This window comes from Mytilus californianus, unplaced genomic scaffold (genome assembly GCF_021869535.1).
Source record: "Mytilus californianus isolate M0D057914Y unplaced genomic scaffold, xbMytCali1.0.p SCAF_11, whole genome shotgun sequence".
Lineage (NCBI taxonomy): Eukaryota > Metazoa > Mollusca > Bivalvia > Mytilida > Mytilidae > Mytilus > Mytilus californianus.
The window spans coordinates 9,503,568-9,512,580 of record NW_026262593.1 but is presented as its reverse complement, the minus strand read 5'-3'; the positions used below and the strand labels follow the sequence as shown (position 1 = coordinate 9,512,580).

Below are 9,013 nucleotides of genomic sequence, written 5' to 3'. Positions count from 1 at the left end.
TATATTAGTAAAGCATGAATTATACTTGGTACGTTGTCTTTAGATGTGGTATGAGTGCTAATGAGACAATTCCCCATCCAAGTAAAAATTTGTAAAAGTAAATCTTTATAAGGTCAAAGTACGGCCTGTGAGATTTTAATCCAGGATTAATTTGTGTGATTTGGGTAATACTCTTGTTTAGGAAACCTTTGGTAAAATTTTGATTCTTCATTGAAATGAAAAGGTATGATAAGGCCACCTTTTTGACCACTTGAATTCGAAAATAAAAATGTATTTCGTTCTAAGAGTACTCACAGTTACGGAAAGCTACAAATCCAATTCCAACTAGTAAATAAACCATGTTTTTCCAAACTAAAACTTCAATCGGCACTAATACAAAGGATACTTTGGAATTTTCACATAATTTTATGTACGAACATAACTGTCCATACTCCCTTCTAACGGATACTTAAAAAAAAAATCTATTAATATTCGATGTCTCTGAGCGGCTCAATCTATGTTTTAGTTTTGTTTTAATATTTGGGTTAGATTTTTTAAGATGTTGATTATATAATCAATGGTATAAAATATTACTTATTTAAAATAATTGATTTTAACACTTTTTAACATTTTATTACAATGTTAATACATACTTACAATAGGTTACATAATGATCAAATCAAATTCTCAAGGATATTGTCACCAACAAAGTCGAAAACTTGTGCAGTTGTTAATAAATTAAACACATGGCATATTTATTAGCATACATTGCACTTGGTTAGCACATGTTCAAGAGTAATGCCATAAAGTTCAAATTGTTATTTCATTGGACCTGAGGAAAAATCAGATGGAACTTTCTGATACATTTTTTTTAATTTCATATAAAAAAACGCACACATTCAAAACACACGATAACGAAAAGCAATACATAGAAGATTTACCAAAATTTTCAAAAAAGGGACACTTAATTTCAAAGTAACAATGTGAAAAATAACATATGGGCTTAATGACACGAAGACAGTACATTAACACCAGAAAAAATTCAGATTAAAAAAATGTGTGAAAAAATCAAGACATTTAGAGAGAAAAAACGCCAATCTAGAATATTTATTGTTTCGTTTCTATAGAAACCACATATTGAACATATATATTTTCATCAACAACAAGATTGTTATCATCAAGATACATTTTATTCAGACCTGAATTATTTATAGAAAATACAATTTTGAGATCGAACTCATTCAATACACTCAAAATGCCAAGCAGATAATTTGTCAGAATTTTGTTTGAATTTCCATATTTTTCGGTTAAAATATTATGTACGCAAATGCATACTAAATTAGAATATACTGTATTTTCGAAACCAGTTGAGATATCATCATAACATTGTGTATACATGGTAAGCATATTAGTAGCATTGAAAAAAGGCAAAAACAAATATGTATATAGCTCATCTGGACCCATGTTGTCAGTCACGGTCACATATGATTACTATAGACGCAGAATAATGGATAATTTTAAGTGCGTTTTTTTTCACTGAATAATATGTTTATGTATTCATCCATTCATCCATTTACTTTCGATGCAAAGCTCCATAATACAAGATTGATTGTCGTTTGCTTAACGTCCATTGGGAAATATTTCATGCATATTAAAGACAACAATAAACTAAAAATAAATCGGAAAGGTATGTTTACATGTAGAGATAGCGGACGTCAACTCTACCACTGGAAAATGAGAATATGTTTGAAAAACCATCTACGAAATCTTCAACTGAGAGTCGTCCAAATGACGTGGATGTAAGGAAAAATGTTTTATTAATCCTTTTTTATTCCTGGACCAAAACTATCATAATAATTATTATATTTTGGGAGGAGGCATGATGTCATGCATTAAAAGTAAGAAACAATTGTCACTGTAACAAGCATATATAGTATTCTGTTTGTGGTCACCTCCAATCCCGATCTGACAAATATTTCATCTACTGTCCTGTCCGCAAGCATTGGCATCTTATTCAAAATGACTCTTCCTCAAAAGAAATTTTTCGACCACCTCCAGTTATTGCTTATCGCAGACCCAAAAATCTCAAAGACATACTTGTTACATCTAAATTAAAAAAACAAGAGACCTCTAAAATCTAAAATCGGGTGTTACAAACAATGCGGAAGAAGTAATTGTAAATGCTGTAAAGTCGCCAACACTGAAAACTCTTTCACCAGCACAGTAACAAATCATCGATACAACATCTGTGTAACATCTAATTGTAAAACGGAAAATAGTATTTATATTCTTACTTGTGGGACTTGCAAGCTGCAATATGTTGGCGAAACAGAAACTAAATTCAACATCAGACTTAATGATCACCTGTGATTTTTTATACCAAAGGAAGAAACTGCCCAATATATATATACATGTCAGTTTTATTGTTTTCTGCTTTATTTAATAACAATCTGGTTGTTTGGATTTAAATTATATTCTTTTTCTTATGTGGAGAAAGCGCGGCAGGCGTCGGATTTTACTGGCGTCCCCTTTCCAACTGGACGTGGATTTGTATTAAATACATCTCTCACAACCAAACGGAAATTCTCTTTAGCCTGGGTTTAACTGCCGGTTTGGAAAAATTAGGGAATAACCATTGTTGTGACTTACCCTTCCCGAGCATATGAAGGCTCAGACCTAATGGAGTTTATGTTGCAAAGTTTAGTTTTCTGTGTAGTGTTTTGCGAACTTAACTATCTTTTCGATGTATTTCGTTTTTTTTGGTCATGGCGTTGTCAGTTTCTCTCGACTAACGATTCCTGAATGTCCCCTTGGTATCTTCCCACTCTATATTATAAGATGTAAATCGTGTTAATTATCGATGTTAAGTCTCATAAATCTTATATTAACTATTAAAACAGCATGTTTCAATAAACATTTTTTTAGCCTAGGTGTACTAAAAATTGTACTATTTTTAAATGTTTAAGAGTCAATGAACTATGACTGAGGGGACGGAACCAAATACTCTCTATGAAATGAGGTGTGCCAATTGCTAATAAAACAGCATACTTAAAATTGTACCTACTAGCAATAGTAGTAGGCCCCTTTAACTGACCTAATCGTAAACTGTAACACTTCAATACTTATACTTATCGATCTGCATACTAGATATCATTTACAATTGAAAAAAATTATTATGCTATGATTACCGTGCGCACAATGTTTCTGGTATAGCCTCCATCTGGTAGGCTCGTGACCAACAAATTGGAAAAAAAACAAAAGGGCTAAAAACGTACAATTAGATCTTGAAAATAAGCTGATTTACAATTTACCAATCGTACATTTAATATAAGCAGTATTTGTGTTTTAAACGTTTTCATTCTTACAGCACCATGCTTGAAAATGTACTTTTAATTCAGGTTGTGTGTTGTTCGTAACTTTGTTGTCATTGTTGTGCAGCGATTGTTGTGATTAAAGCTAGCGAACAATAACTAGCGAACAATAAGCCAGCGAACAATAAGGCGATATATCTAAAAACCGAAAAAATGAATAAGACAGCAACGGCCGTTAAATGAAAAATATTTAAACAGGCAGAAATTCCGTCCAAATATTGCAATTTCAACTCTATCATGAAATGGTATTTATCCCATCCATTGATAAAACTTGTCACATCTCTTTTTAGGCTAATATTCAGTACCACAGTAAATCTGCATCTGTCAACGGATTATTTGTAGGTGTAAAACCACCTATGCACCCGCTTCCATTTAGTACGTATGTAAAAGTAGTCCTTCCCTGTAAAATACAGCACCTTTGATGTCATTGTTTAATTGAACTAAGATACACATTTGCAGAAATGGGGGTTGGCCTATTCCATGGCTTCTTGAGAAAAATAATGAGGGGTGTCACGGGGTATGACTATATAGGTCTTGTAGAGGAGAAACAGGCGCATCTTTTGCGCAAGGTATTGAAGGGCGCTATGTTCAAAAATCTGAAACTAGAGCTCAAAATTTGAAAAAAAAAAATTGTTAAAAACAGGGGGTTGGCCTATTCAATGGTTTCTAGGGAAAAATAATGAGGGGTGTCACGGGGTATGACAATATAGGTCTTGTAGAAGAGAAACGGGCGCATCTTTTGCGCAAGGTATCGAAGGGCGCTATGTTCAAAAATCTGAAACTAGAGCTCAAAATTTGAAAAAAAATGTTAAAAACAGGGGGTTGGCCTATTCAATGGCTTCTACAGAAAAATAATGAGGAGTGTCACGGGGTATGACAATATAGGTCTTGTAGAGGAGAAACAGGCGCATCTTTTGCGCAAGGTTTCGAAGGGCGCTATGTTCAAAAATCTGAAACTAGAGCTCAAAATTTGAAAAAAATTGTTAAAAACTGGGGGGTTGGCCTACTCCATGGCTCCTAGAGAAAAATAATGAAGGGTGTCACGGGGTATGACTATATAGGTCTTGTAGAGGAGAAACAGGCGCATCTCTTGCGCAAGGTATCGAAGGGCGCTATGTTCAAAAATCTGAAACTAGAGCTCAAAATTTGAAAAAAATTGTTAAAAACAGGGGGGTTGGCCTATTCCTTGATTTCTAGAGAAAAATAATGAAAGATGTCACGGAGTATGTCTATATAGGTCTTGAAGAGGAGAAACAGGCGCATCTTTTGCGCAAGGTATCGAAGGGCGCTATGTTCAAAAATCTGAAACTAGAGCTCAAAATTTGAAAAAAAAAAATTGTTAAAAACAGGGGGTTGGCCTATTCAATGGTTTCTAGGGAAAAATAATGAGGGGTGTCACGGGGTATGACAATATAGGTCTTGTAGAAGAGAAACAGGCGCATCTTTTGCGCAAGGTATCGAAGGGCGCTATGTTCAAAAATCTGAAACTAGAGCTCAAAATTTGAAAAAAAATGTTAAAAACAGTGGGGTTGGCCTATTCAATGGCTTCTACAGAAAAATAATGAGGGGTGTCACGGGGTATGACTATATAGGTCTTGTAGAGGAGAAACAGGCGCATCTTTTGCGCAAAGTATCGAAGGACGCTATGTTCAAAAATCTGAAACTAGAGCTCAAAATTTTAAAAAAATTGTTAAAAACAGGGGGAATGACCTATTCCATGGCTTCTAGAGAAAAATAATGAGGGGTGTCACGGGGTATGACTATATAGGTCTTGTAGAGGAGAAACAAGCGCATCTTTTGCGCAAGGTAACGAAGGGCGCTATGTTCAAAAATCTGAAACTAGAGCTCAAAATTTGAAAAAAAATTTATTAAAAACAGGAGGAATGGCCTATTCCATGGCTTCTAGAGAAAAATAATGAGGGGTGTCACGGGGTATGACTATACAGGTCTTGTAGAGGAGAAACAGGCGCATCCCTTGCGCAAGGTATTGAAGGGCGCTATGTTCAAAAATCTGAAACTAGAGCTCAAAATTTGAAAAATAATTGTTAAAAACAGGGGGAATGGCCTATTCCATGGCTTCTAGAGAAAAATAATGAGGGGTGTCACGGGGTATGACTATATAGGTCTTGTAGAAGAGAAACACACGCATCTTTTGCTCAAGGTATCGAAGGGCGCTATGTTCAAAAATCTGAAACTAGAGCTCAAAATTTGCAAAAAAAGTGTTAAAAACAGGGGGGTTGGCCTACTGTGGATTCATTTTTATTCGTGGTATACCAATTTTCGTGGGTTTCGTGGGTCACAGTGAACCACGAATTTAAGAATTCAACGAAGAATAATCCCGAGAAATGTGTATGGAGTCGGATGTTTATTTCCGGTTATGTTATGCAGTTCTAGTATAGTGTTGACTAGCGATAAACATTGTAACATAACACGTGTTTTTATTGAAAGAAGATACTTGTATTTTGATTAAATCAATAATAAATATATCGAATATCAGTGATAATTTACTTTTTAAAATTGATTAAAACTCTTCATGGAAAATAACTGCAAGTTGTAATTACCGTGTCATAGTTTGGTTTACTGGTGATTAAAAATCAATAGGATTAAGTACAGGGATATTGCCCGTAGGTAATATTGTTTATGACAGGAACATTTATTTTCACACCTTTTACTTAAATGACTGTTTATTATATCGTGATTAGGGAAATGAGCTTTCAATCATAGAGTTTTGAATGCCTTATAAAATTCCGACAAGAATTTTTAAATTGTAAAACAAACAAATAATTAGTTGTCTCTGTCCATTATTGTAATAGAAGTTTTCAATAAACACTTTAGCCTAGAATGACCAAGCGAGGATTTTGACAATTCAAAACTTTTTCAATGAATTCCTTCTTTTTTGTTTGTTTTATTATTGATCAAACTAAGGAGGTTATATGATCTCCTAAATCAAAAAGAAATCCACGAATTACGAATCTGAATTTATTTTTTTTTTGTAATCAGCGATCCACGAATTTACGTATACCACGAAACGTCTTTTTTTCTCTTTCCACGAAAATTGATACCCACGAAAATAAATGAATCCACAGTATTCCATGGCTTCTAGAGAAAAATAATGAGGAGTGTCACGGGGTATGACTATATAGGTCTTGTAGAGGAGAAACAGGCGCATCTTTTGCGCAAGGTATCGAAGGGCGCTATGTTCAAAAATCTGAAACTAGAGCTCAAAATTTGAAAAAAATTGCTAAAAACAGGGGGGTTGGCCTATTCCATGGCTTCTAGAGAAAAATAATGAGGGGTGTCACGGGGTATAAGTATATAGGTCTTGTAGAGGAGAAACAGGCGCATCTTTTGCACAAGATATCGAAGCGCGCTATGTTCAAAAATCTGAAACTAGAGCTCAAAATTTAAAAAAAAATTGTTAAAAACAGGGGGGTTGGCCTATTCCATGGTTTCTAGAGAAAAATAATGAGAGGTGTCACGGGGTATGTCTATATAGGTCTTGTAGAGGAGAAACAGGCGCATCTTTTGCGCAAGGTATCGAAGGGCGCTATGTTCAAAAATCTGAAACTAGAGCTCAAAATTTGAAAAAAAGTGTTAAAAACAGGGGGGTTGGCCTATTCCATGGCTTCTAGAGAAAAATAATGAGGAGTGTCACGGGGTATGACTATATAGGTCTTGTAGAGGATAAACAGGCGCATCTTTTGCGCAAGGTATCGAAGGGCGATATGTTCAAAAATCTGAAACTAGAGCTCAAAATTTGAAAAAAAAATGTTAAAAACAGGGGGGTTGGTCTATTTCATGGCTTCTACAGAAAAATAATGAGGGGTGTCACGGGGTATTACTATAAAGGTCTTGTAGAGGAGAAACAGGCGCGTCTTTTGCGCAAGATATCGAAGGGCGTTATGTTCAAAAATCTGAAACTAGAGCTCAAAATTTGAAAAAAAAATTGTTAAAAACATGGGGTTGGCCTATTCAATGGCTTCTAGAGAAAAATATTGAGGGGTGTCACGGGGTATGACTATATAGGTCTTGTAGAGGAGAAACAGGCGCATCTCTTGCGCAAGGTATTGAAGGGCGCTATGATCAAAAATCTGAAACTAGAGCTCAAAATTTGAAAAAAAATTGTTAAAAACAGGGGGGTTGGCCTATTCTACGGCTTCTAGAGAAAAATAATGAGGGGTGTCACGGGATAAGACTATATAGGTCTTGTAGAGAAGAAACATGTGCATCTTTTGCGCAAGGTATCGAATGGCGCTATGTTAAAAAATCTGAAACTAGGACTCAAAAGTTAAAAATAAAAGGAAAAAACAGAGGGGGTTGGCCTATTGGTGTAATACCTCCATTGATTTTCTTTTTTTTTTTTTTTTTAAATATGCAGTTTTCAAAAAAATGTGGAGAATTTATCTTTGTTTCAAATTAAAAAATTAACATAACATTTCATTGCATATAAGAAAATAACTATCACTGTCAGTTAACCAATCAAATTTGCCCCTTATTTAACCTGTGTACAAGCTTTAGTAACCATGCAACCTCAAGTTTCCAAAATATTCTATAGAAACCCCAAATAAAACAATAATGATTCTTTGAAATACCCAAGATACATGTATATGTTTATGACCCAGAAATATTTTACTGCAATAAAATGATGGATTAATTACCTACAACTGTCAAATTCAAGGGAATATTTTTTTCGACCTATTTTTGTATGCAACCGGATGTGACGTGCCATGATTTGGTGGTATTACACCTGAAGAAGACATTTTTATTCAATAAACTGAAAGGGATTTTTTCCTTTGTAATACTGTTTTTTTCAAGCATTCCTGTCATGTTTTGTCATAATCATTTCAATAGTTTGAGAAAAATCTAGTATAATGTACGACGACATCTTCAGCGATTCGTGCAAAATTTCTTCAAAAATCCAAACCAAGCCGCATCATGATAGAATATAGTGTGGACCAATAATGATTAAATATTTATCTCATCTGTCTACAAACAGTTGAATTTGATACAAAAGATGACTTTAGGATGATAAATACCACTAATGGATCCTTTGTCTTCTTGATAAGGTCTCTTTTGGTCCATTTATACATGTCATTTCCTCAAAATTTCAACTTTTCAGGCCAGTAATTAAAAATAATGAAGTAACTTTCACTCATTTATGATAGAAATGTTATAATAAATTACATTGAGTAATTGAAGTATTCAAGCAGAATGAACAATCCATATAAAAGTTTACTGGAGGTTTTAATAATCCTTACGTAAAACTTAAATTTACGCTGCGTTCCAGAGAGGGACATAAAAAGCTTCTCTATTAGTGAATAATTTGTTGGTACTGCTTTAAAAAATAATCACATTTACTTATAATTATATATTTATTAAAATATTTCTGAGAGAAAACTTTCTAATATAGCAGAATATAAGAAAAAAAGGAGAAAAAGCTCCCCAAAACACCATGAAGTATGGCTTGTTCTGTTAACTAATATTCATGGTAGAGTTCAATTTCAAGGAAATGTTCTCATAAAATATGTTTTGGAGACTCAATCCACTCAGAATATTTCATTATTTGTAATATTTCACTTGAATAGCAAGAAATTTTAACACATGAGAGTACTCACAAGGTCAAAGGTGCATATACAGCACCCCATATTAGGTATAATACCACC

General features: G+C 34.1%; 1 long non-coding RNA gene across 1 annotated transcript; it reads left to right on the top strand.

The window, feature by feature from the left end:
- Nucleotides 1–3,739: 3,739 nt before the first annotated feature.
- On the top strand, nucleotides 3,740–7,244 carry LOC127719513 (uncharacterized). The gene is made up of 3 exons (XR_007990346.1): nucleotides 3,740–4,273; nucleotides 5,335–5,473; nucleotides 6,670–7,244. It is a non-coding gene; the product is annotated as an uncharacterized LOC127719513 (long non-coding RNA).
- Nucleotides 7,245–9,013: the final 1,769 nt, after the last annotated feature.